This window comes from Dipodomys ordii, unplaced genomic scaffold (genome assembly GCF_000151885.1).
Source record: "Dipodomys ordii isolate 6190 unplaced genomic scaffold, Dord_2.0 Scaffold33, whole genome shotgun sequence".
Taxonomy (NCBI): domain Eukaryota; kingdom Metazoa; phylum Chordata; class Mammalia; order Rodentia; family Heteromyidae; genus Dipodomys; species Dipodomys ordii.
The window spans coordinates 8362212-8373755 of record NW_012267249.1 but is presented as its reverse complement, the minus strand read 5'-3'; positions in this window follow the sequence as shown (position 1 = coordinate 8373755).

The window sequence follows — 11544 nt, the reverse complement described above, 5'->3', positions numbered from 1 at the left end:
GTTATTTTTACTCTGCAGTCAAATGCTTTTATTAGATTTAAAACTTTCACTGTGCTTTTTATCTCTGGCTGTATAATGTTCTACAATAAAAAAAAAAAAACAATGACTCCGAAGTCTGGCAAAATAATATACTTTCTTGGATGTCTCTGTGTGTTGCCAATTAGCTTTGCCGCGAACACAGGCCCCATCCATCACCCGCCTCTGGGTGGCTGTAACGGAGACCTAATTTGTTTCATATGCCCAGCGCTTGAAGCCATTCACCAGCGCCTCCAACCTGCTGAGGAACAGCCTGGCCAGAGAGGAGATGAATGACAAGAAAACCCCAAGACAAGCCAGCGGGACCCCCTTGCCATACTGCTCTGCTAGGACAGCGGAAAAGTGCCAGTCTAGTCCCCCCACCACCCCCATTCCTTCCACTCACTCCCCTGACACCCATCTCTCTCCTCCTCTCTTCTCCCTGGTCATGACCCAAAGCCCCAGGACTCACAGGAGGCCAGGCCTTGAGTGGAGAATGGAAAACTTCGCCTTTTCTCCCAGCTTCCCAGGGCTGGCTGCTGTCCTTGCCCCTTTCTGCCCAGTTCCAACCCCCTCCCACCTACTCCTTTTACAAGCCTGACTTTTAAACCTCCAGTTCCCTAGGAATTTTATGAATGCTCCACACAAGCCAAAATAAACTCGTAAAGAAAAAGTTTCTAAAGAAGGTCAGAGACCCGTACAGCAAGTGCTAAGCGGTAAATAAAAAAAGTTCCCTGGGTTGCTGGGAGCTATGCTCTGGGTGGTGGAAGGTTGGGGTCAGTGGAGGGAAAGAGGACACAGCAAGAATAAAGACTGAGGACTTCCTTTTTGCTCTTTAGAGAAAGCGCCAGATGCATGGTCTTTGTTTTTTCTTTTTTTTTTAAGTCCTTTTATCTAACTCCTCCTTCTATTGATGGTAAAGCCCAGAGAAGCAGAGGGATTTATCCAACGCCACACAGCAGGCTAGTATATCCGGTACTGGAGCCTTCTCTCTCTCTTACAGATTGATGTGGAGAGGGAAAGCAGGGGCCACAGGGCCATGGAGCTGCCTGATGAAACTCCTGAGCAAAAATGTCCAGTAGAACTTTGTACAGTGACGGCAATATTCTGATCCGTGATGCACTTGGCATGGGGCTGTCAAATGACAATGAATTCAGTCACACAAGCCACACTCAAAGGCTAACTTACCAAGGAGCCAAGCCATCACACATTTCTACCTCTGTAAAAAGTTCTATTGGAATAAAAATGTGCTCATTACCTCACTTACGTAATTATAACCCCTCCAAATATCACCTTTATAGTAACAATAACAAAATGTTTTTAAGGTCTATTGCACAGCACAGATGGCCCTTGGCCCATGAAGGTTCACTTGTAGGCATAGTGTGACATGGCTCCTTGCTCAGGGCTTGCATAGGCCCCAGCACCTCCATACCTATCAGGACACAGGACACTCACCTCACCTCCACTACCTATGAGGACACAGGAATCAGGACACAGGACACTCACCTCTGAGTTATACAGGGCAGTGTCCTGTCTGTCTGCCCAGAATGGGCAGCTTGGGACTGAGGTTGTCTTCTCTGTTCATCCTGTGATATCCATCTCCAAGACAAACTTGCCATGAAGACACAGTCTGAGAATCTCAGAGTTAGGAAAGGCCTTAGGAAAGCTTCAGTGAACCTCTCCTGGGGCAGAGATGTGCTAGCAGCCTCAGAGGGCAGCCCAGTGCCTGATGTCTGCATACCTCACTATCTCCTCTGGCAACTGAGGCCATGTCTAAATAAATAGCTGGGATTATAACATATTCTTGAAAATCTAGCTGGTCCCCACCTTATCTCTGCTCTCTAGAGGATCACAATAGTAATTTTACTTTTCCTTCTATATAATAACCCTTCTAAGAATAAGAGAGAGCTCAAATCCACCCAGCTCCTCTTCTAACACGGAGCTCAACAGTGAATAGTAAGATGGACCGCCCTTCATTTAGAGACCATTCTTGTGTTAATGATCCCTTCGTTTGTAGCAATTCTATCACTTCACAGGCTTATACTGAGTCTGGATTAAGTCCACGCGGTATGCATTGTCAAATGGCAAAGTTGCCCAGTGTCAAACTGGATGGATATGGGCTCTGCCAGTATCACCTTTTGACCTGCTCAGGCCAGGATCTTTATGCCCGGGGTCAATTCTCATGCAGCTCCACACTTTGTAGTGCCATCTCCTAAATGCCCTAAATCCTTCTCCAAGGCTGGGGGCTCAGATGGGGCTATCTGAGCCCTGTGTCAATGTTACTACTCTCCATGTAGGTCTCTTCTCAACTCACTACTTCCTGTTTTGGGTTGACCAGATGTCGCAAGGAGCCCAGGATTCCTGTCTTGGGGTTCTACCACAGACCTTAGTTTCAGAACTGTCACTTAGCAAATGGATCATTTTGCCAAGTGTCACTTAACAAATAGCCAGTGGAAAATTTCTTTCATAGGTACTCACGACATTCATTTTCTAGAGGGTGCTGACATGCTGATTTCAGATAACTCAAATCATTTCTAGAAAGAGGGATACCTGCCCCCACTCCCTCACCCCCGGCAGTCTAGGTGCAATTGCTGCCCCTGTGATCACTGTCCACTGGTAGACATGGATGCAGGAGAGGCACTCAGACAACAGCAGCTGTCTGAACTGGGTCTCAACCAAGTGATCACCTCATAGCCCCCTCCCTGCCCTAGCACATTGCAATATCCTGGACCCCGAGAGCAGCCACCAAGGTCACTTCCTACCAGCTCAGTGAGGTGGGAACTCAGACACTAAATTCCTGCTCAGTTGACACAAGGATCAGTGTGTCACACACTGTGAATGTTGTGCTCTGAGATTCATACCTGCTAACAACCTCATCACTTTCTGAACAATCTTGATAAATCTCAGGAAGAGCTCAGAGGAAGCTCTCACTACAGCCTTCTTTTTTTTATTGTGAAAATACCATACAGAGGGGTTAAATTACATGAGCAAGGTAATAAGTATATTTCTTACCAATGCCTCCTCCTTTGTTTCCCCTTACCATCCCTTCCCCAGCCAAAGTTGTGAAGTTCGTTTTTCAACATAGCATCTTGTACATTTCATTGTTGCAATGGGTCCACCTGTATTCCTATTTAAATGATTTGCTTTATCCCTTCCCCTCCACAAATTATAGCAATATCAAATACAGTGAAAACAAGGGTTATACCATTGGGGAGGGACATACAAAACAACAATGAAATCATCTTATAAATATGTTAGAAACAATAGCAAGAAAAAAAACCATTTGAGTCCTTATCTTGGGGTTCATTTTGCCTAACATCATCTTATCTGACCTTTGCTGCTTGTCTCAGACATATACTAGTTATTGCAAATAAGGGAAACCATGGGACCTATGTTTCTTTGGGCCTGGCTTACTTCACGTCATATAATTTTTTCCAAGTCTCTCCATTTCCTAACAAATGGGGCAATGTCATTCTTTCTGATGGAGGCATAGAATTCCATTGTGTATATATACCACATTTTCTTGATCCATTCATCTACTGAGGGGCATCTGGGTTGGTTCCATATCTTAGCTATGGTAAATAATGCTGCAATAAACATAGTCACGCTGGTAGCTTTAGTATGGCCTTGTTTGTGATCATTCAGGTAAATGCCCAAAAGTGGGATTGCTGGGTCATAGGGGAGCTCTGTGTGGAGTCTTTTGAGGAACCTCTATACTGCTTTCCAAAGTGGTTGAACAAGTTTACATTCCCACCAACTATGCAGTAGGGTTCCCTTCTGTCCACATCCCCTCCAGCATCTGTTGTTATTAGATGGATTGGGAGGGCTGGGAAGGTGGCTCAGTGGTAGAGTGCTTGCCTTGCATGCCTGAGGCCCTGGGTTCGATTCCTCAGCACCACATAAGCAAAAAAGAAAAAAGCCGGAAGTGGTGCTGTGGCTCAAGTGGTAGAGCGCTAGCCTTGAGCTGAAGAGCTGAGGGACAGTGCCCAGGCCCAGAGTTCAGGCCCCATGACCGGACCCAAAAAAAAAAAAAAAATAGATGGATTGGGAGAAGATCTTCACTAGCCATACAATGGACAAGGGTCTCATATCTAAAATAGAGCCTTCTTAAACAAGAAAGTGGAGCTCAAGGGGGCTGACTCTTCTCCCAGCTTCTCACAGGCGAAGGCAGGCAGGCTTCCCAACCACTGTAATCATTGTACTGTGTCACAACATCGCCTTCCTAGCCTCCCTGCTGGCCCTAACATAGATTCCAGACCTGAATACAGATCTAGATCACATGACATCACTATACTCCAACCCTCTCCTGGCATCTCTGTGCTTGAGATTGAGTCCAGCCTTCCCTCCTCAGGGCCTCCATGTCCTGGGCCCTCCCCACCTTTTCCTTTCCTCTGCTTCACACTGTTTCCCTTCCGGTGGCCTCTCACTTTCTGGATACTTCCGGTCTTCATGTCTCTACACCTTCAGGCCACCCTGTCAGTTCCAGCAGTCTGAAATGCCTTTCCTCCAGGTGTAGTAGTTCCTCAAGCCTTCTGCATTGCCTCCGCATGTCTCCTTGCAGCAGGAAGAAGACTCCACAAGTTTTCCTTTAGACTCTCCCAGTCTTACAAGTACTCCCCAAACAATTCTATTTTTTTTTCTAACCTTTGCTGTTAGGTTGAGCACACAGATTCAGAGCTGCTTGAAGATAGAAAACATGTGCAATACATCCTGGTAGTCCTGAGCACCTCCCATTGCACTGTGTGGCTACATTGTATTTAGTCAATGAATGAATGAATGAATCAGAGGTGTTGCTGGGTATTTAGGCCAGGCTGATAACTTTCCTTTTTTGCCAGTCCTGGGGCTTGAACTCAGGGCCTGGCCTCTGTACCTGAGCCCCTCTGTGCTCAAGGCTAGCGCTCTACCACTCGAGCCACAGCACCACTTCTGGCCTTTTCTGTTTATGTGGTGCTGAGGAATTGAACCCAGGGCTTCATGCATGCAAGGCAAGCACTCTACCTCTAAGCCACATTCCCAGCACCCTGGCTTACACCTTTCTACTCCAGATATCTCTGAAAACATATAGGACATAGGAGGGAAAGCGGAATGAGTTTGAGCCAGACATTTTCAGTGTCGTCCTTCATTTCTGTGGACCTTGCAGGAATACTCTCACTAGTATTTTGTACCCCTTTCTCTAAAATATGGCCAAGAAGCTTCCAATCAATAGGTACAGGAGAGGTGCTGGTGGTGTACGTACAACAGACTACACTGGCCCAGGCCACATTAAGTGGGGCTTTGTTCCTTGCCTGGCCAAGGCTGCCTTATGGCTGGGAGCCTGCCTCCACCTGGCTGTATCTGCCCTCAGGTATCAGTAGCACTCAGGCCTCTCCTCTCTGCACCCTGTCCAGCTGTGCTCACCCCACCACCCAGCAGGAGGACCTCAGCTTGGGGGCCGGGGGCCCTGGGGAAGATCAGGCTAGTAATTTATGGTGTGTAGAGCCCGCTCCCTCTCCACACAATCTGTCAAGGCCATGTTTTCTTTGGAAGCTGTCACAGGTAGGACCTCTTCCAGGCCGGACAAAGCCCTTTCTCCTGGGTGCCACTTGAAGGGTTCCTGGGCAGGCAAAGGGGAGGCAGGGTCCCCCCAGGAGGGTCATTTGCACTGGGAATAACAAATGTTTTTCCTTAGTTCAAGGCCTCAGCCCAAGCACATCTCCATGGGTAGAACAAATCATGCAGGTTCTGAGGGGCTCCATGCTCTGGCCTCCTTCCCTGGGAATCCTTGCTCTCAGCGGCAACAGGAAAACAGACCCTTGGAATAAGCCACACCATGGAGGAGGAGAAGCAGAGATGTGCAGACACACTGAGATTAAGACACGGGAGGGAGAAAGACTAAAACCATGATGGAAGGGGATAGAAGATGTACCGTAAAGCAAAAACAGGGACAGGAAAGGGGAGAAAGGACAGGGAAGGAGCGAAAGGCTTTAGTAATAGGGATAGGAACTGCAGAGGGGTGGAACAGAGCAAGAGCAAGAGAGCTTAAGAGAGAGGCAAAGCAGAAAGGCAATAGAAAGGAGGGAGGAGGGGGAGAGGAGGAAGGAAGGGGAAGGGAGGGGAGGTCAGGGAAGAAGGGGAGGGAGATTTGGGGAAAGAAGAGAAAAGGGAGGGGACACAAGGACATGGGGGGAGGGGTGTCAAATCTCTGTGGCCTTCATGAAAGATAGAGCTTGGTTCCACATGAATTTACAACAAATGTATAGACAATTGGAACCCCAGTCCTGGTCATGCCAACTCCCCTGATCCTTTTTACTGGATGGCAGCGGGTCTAGAAACTTCCAGCAGGGGTTGGGGACAAAGCCCAAGCCCATCCTCTTGGGATGAGGTTGTGTAGGAAGGCTTAGGGTATAGTAGACATCAAGTGGGTGTGGGCAATGGAGGAAAGAGCCCCTGAGGTCATGGAGGGACAGAAAGGATATGGTAGAGGCATGGAGCAGGATGCTAACCAGGAAGGGATGAGAAATGGCAGGGTTCCAGATGTGTCCAAGGAAGTGATGTGGATTTGCAGGTGGCTTGGTCCCTGGCAAGGGGGTGGGTGAGAAGGAAGGAGACACATCCTCTCCACTAGGGCTTTTTGTCATTGCTCTCAACTCCTCTGAGATCACTCAAACTTCCACAGAGTTCATTCTCTTCTGGACAGCCGTGCCTTGCCTGAGGCAAGGTGATTCTCAAACAAAAGGAGAAAGAAAGAAAGAAAGAAAGAAAGAAAGAAAGAAAGAAAGAAAGAAAGAAAGAAAGAAAGAAAGAAAGAAAGGAAGGAAGAAAGGAGGGAAGGAAGGAGGGAAGGAAGAAAGGAAGGAAGGAAGAAAGAGAGAGAGAAAGAGAGAGAAAGAGAAAGAGAGAGAAAGGAAGAAAGGAAGGAAGGAAGGAAGAAGGGAAAAAAGAAGGAAAGAAAGAAAGAATGAATGAAAGGGGCTGGGAAAGTGGCTCAGTGGTAGAGCACTTGCCTTGCATGCATGAGGCCCTGGGTTCGATTCCTCAGTACCACATAAGCAGAAGAAAAAAAGCCAGAAGTGGCGCTGTGGCTCAAGTGGTAGAGCGCTAGCCTTGAGCTGAAGAGCTGAGGGACAGCACCCAGGCCCAGAGTTCAGGCACCATGACTGGACGAAAGAGAGAAAGAGAGGAAGGAAGGAAGGAAGGAGGGAGGGAGGGAAGGAAGGAAAGAAGGGAGGGAGGGAGGAAGGGAGGGAGGGAAGGTGGGAGGAAGGAAGGAAGGAAGGAAGGAAGGAAGGAAGGAAGGAAGGAAGGAAGGAAGGAAGGAAGGAAGGAAGAGTCGGGTGCTGGTGGCTCACACCTTCTGAGGATCATGGTTCAAGGCCAGCCTGGGAAGGAAAGGCTGTGAGACTCTTATCTCCAATTAACCACCAGAAAACCTGAAGTGGCACTGTGGCTCAAGTGGTAGAGCACTCGCCTTGAGCTGAAGAGCTGAGGAACAGCACCCGGTCCCAGAATTCAAGCCCCACACAAAAAAAGATGGAAGAAAGAAGGAAGGAAGGAAGGAAGGAGAGAAAGAAGCATATGGAAAGATTTACATGAGTTTCCTAACTCTACCATATCCTCGTTGTACAGGTACTTTAAACTTTATCCTGAAGTTTGTCTCCAATAAAATTAGGATTCTGTCCAAAGAGTATGGTTTTTGTTTGTTTATTTGGATTCTTTTGTAGTGGTATTAGAGTTTAAACTCAGGACCTCAGGTTTGCTAGGCAGGTGCCCCATCCACTGAACCCTACCCTTTTGTCCGTTGTGTGGGCTTGAACTCTGGGCCTGGGTGCTGTCCCTGAGTTCTTCAGCTCAAGGTGAGCACTCTACCACTTGAGCCACAGTGTTACTTCTGGTTTTCTTGTGGTTAATTGGAGATAAGAGTCTCACGGACTTTCCTGCCTGGGCTAGCTTTGAACTGTGATCCTCAGATCTTAGCCTCCTGAGTAGCTGGGATTACAGGCGTGAACCACTGGGGCCCAGCTCCTTCCTTCCTTCTTTCTTTCTCCTTTTGTTTGAGAATCACTTTGCCTCAGGCAAGGCAGGGCTGTCCAGAAGAGGAATAAATACTGTGGAAATCTTTTGCATTGTTTTTTGGGGGGTTGTTTATTGTTTTTTGTACTGAAACATGAATTCGAGACTATATGCTCTTGCTTAGCTTTTTTTTTTTCACTCACAGATGGTGCTCTGTCACTTGTGCCACATCTCTACCTCCAGCTTATGATTGATTAACTTAAGATGTAAATCTCAGATTTGTCTGCTTAGGCTGGCTTTTAACACTGATTCTCAGATCTCAGTCTCCTTGAGTGTGCTTTGCTGCACTGGTTATTTTTGAAATACAATTTCCTTTCTTCCCCAGGCATGTGCTTAAATCCTGGTCTGCTTATGTTATGCTCTCTCTTATAGCTGAGATGACAGGTATGTGTCACTATATTTCCTCCATTGAGATGAAGTCTCTCTCAGACTTTATTATCCAGGCTGGCTTGGAATTACAACACTCCTCACCTTGGCCTCCTAGAGCTGAGATGACGGTCATGAGTTACTGTGCCCAAGATATGTTTTTGAGATGAGGTCTCAAATGTATGCCTGGGATGGCTTTAAACTGTCATCCTTCCCATCTCAGTCTCCAAGGTAGTTCAGATTACAAGCATGAGCCACCAACACCCACCCCAAAAGGCCTCTTCCCAACTAAATAAGATAGCATAGGAAAATGCCTGATTGGAATAAATTGGTGCTTAAGACTCCTTCAGCTCCTTTCTCTTCTCTCCTTGGCAAAGGATTTCCAGAGGTGAGTCAAAGCTGGGCTTTGAAGGATGAGCGAATGTCACTTCAAGGGACCTCTTTCATCAACACATCTCCCATCCCCACCCCCATCCCCAACCATTCCATGGAGTTTTGGGGTTTTAGTTTAGCTTTTTTTTTTTAAAAAACACTCATCTCTTAAATACACAGTGATTGGCTGGAAATGACCCAAGCTAGTGCATATCCTGACTCCTTCCTCAGGGTATAAAATATAGACACTAGGACAAAATATAGACACTAGGACAAGAAGACCTCATGTCACTCAAGGAGGGAGAAAGCAGGAGTGAGCTGTTGGGGTTCTCTCCCTCCCCAGGCTGACACTCTTCATTTATGTCTCCCCACTTTTACCAAGAGCTTGCTGATTTAGTAACATCCTCCTTGGACAGATGGGGGTCTGCTTCAGAGCAGAAATCCAGAACACCCACATGCTGGTTAGAGCTGAGTTGTAATGATGCAGGCTCTGGAGGGTACTGCTGGGCTCTGCCACTCCCCAACCCTTGAGAGCTCAGCTAAGTCCCTTTCTGTCTGTAAGTCTCAGCATCTTCCTACTTAAAATGGACCTTAAGTTCTCCCCCAAATGGATGAGGCTGGAACAAACTACAATTATGCATGTACAAGCCCTGGTAGGAAGTGCAAAATGCTGTGTAAATGTCAATAGTTATGATTAACAGCAACAAACATTGATTGCTCTCAGTGTGTCCAAGCTCCTGGAAGTCCTTATCTCCTTACAGACCCCACAAAGCCAGGGCATGGTCACAAGGACCAGCTCCATTGGAAGCGCTGAAGTTAGACACAAGTGCAAACAGACCCCCCATTCACCTACACCAGCCCACTGCCTGTCTGGAGCTCAGAGCAGAGTTCAGCCTAGAGCATCTTGGCCCTCTCCTCCAGGTGGGCACTGTGCAGTCCTATAAGGGAGAAGTAGGAATAGAACTTTGGGTCATTATCAAAGATGCTGGGCACTACTTGACTGTGCCCCTGTTCGTCACTCAAAGTGTCATGCTTCATGCAGCAGCTGAGAAGTGAGGCTCCCCAGAATGGAATCCTTCATCTAAGGTTCTGGCCTCACTAAGGACAAGCCTGGAGTAGAGCCTAGGTCTCTGACTTCCAACCAGAGTTCCATCAGTAACATATTGATTCAAAAATTAAGTCAAGAGAAGCCACTGCTGGCTCTGCTGGTATAGCTTTTATCTGGATAGCAATCTACTGGGTTGGACTGCTCTGGTTTAGTCCCAATGGATTGGATTGCTTTTCCTTGACTATTCCATCACCTGAGCTCTCAATAATAGCTGGCTGAGTCTTAAAGAGGATCTATTGACTTGCTCTATTAGATTAAGTCCAGGAGAGCTTCTATCACCTGAATGGGAGTGGGGATTCTCACCCAGGATCTGTGGACAGAGTTCTAGGGTCTGTGAAGGTGCTGATATGCACACATGTAGACGAGCTCATCAAATCTCAGCCTTGGGAAGACTCTCAGAGAATATTCCATCCTGTCCCCACCCTCCCATGGTGCAGTGGGAGGCTGAGTTCAGGGAGGAAGGGAGAGTTATCTGTGGGCTAAAATGAGAACTCCTGTCTCTCTGTTCCTGGACCCTGACCTAATAGCTGACTGCTTCTGCTCAAAATCCAAGTCATATGACAACACCAGACTGGAGCTACCTTGCTTTCTCATGTCCTTCTGTCTCTATCTCTGCTCTCTGAGGTGACGGTAGCCTTAACTGTAGGCCACAGGCCATGTCAAGAGTAAAGCCAGGGGGCTGGGAAGGTGGCTCAGTGGTAGAGCGCTTGCCTTGCATGCTCGAGGCCCTGGGTTCGATTCCTCAGCACCACATAAGCAAAAAGAAAAAAGCCAGAAGTGGTGCTGTGGCTCAAGTGGTAGAGCGCTAGCCTTGAGCTGAAGAGCTGAGGGACAGCACCCAGGCCCAGAGTTCAGGCCCCACGACCGGACCCAAAAGAAAATTAAAAAAAAAAAAAAAAAGAGTAAAGCCAGGAGCACAGGGCAGACACAATTCTACTGGCAAGAAGGTTCTCCCACTTATCCACTCAATCAAAGAGCATCTTGGGATGCACCAGGCTTCTTGCCACAATTTCAAAATCACAAGGGATTGGTCCAGCAAACTAGCTCCAGCTGTAGCTCCACTGGCATGTGGTAGAGTGTCCACAAACCCAACATTACCAACCTCCAGACAACCCAGCAGGTCCAGGGCCTTAATCTGAAGTGTACCCTAGCTCAGACCTTTGTCTTGGGGAGGAAGGGAGGAGATCTTGAGAGGTGCTATTCCCTACCCCCCTCGCTACTCTCCTCAGGAAAAAGAGCCTTTAAAGAAGTAGGGAAAGGCCAGGAAGGCTAAGAAGAGATTTCAAAACTGGAGGTACACAGGTTCATTTACATTCCTTTTCATTTAAGCAAAGGGCTGGCTTACTGATTACTTCTCTTGGATCAGTCTCAGCCTTTTGCCAAGAGGCACACTGATAAATAAGGCTAGGTACCTGCCTACAGATCGATTGCAAAACTAACCACAAATTCATCTCCCTAGGTCATGTCACTTTGTGGATGTGTGGAAATGGGATCTATATCTGTATCTCGGGGTTGCCCTATGACTTGTCTTGGCCAATGAACATCATCAGTACATTTGACTTGAAAGCACATGTTCTGAACCATGCTTGTACACTGATATCTGCCCTCTGGCTCCACCTAGGAGCTCTGCAACC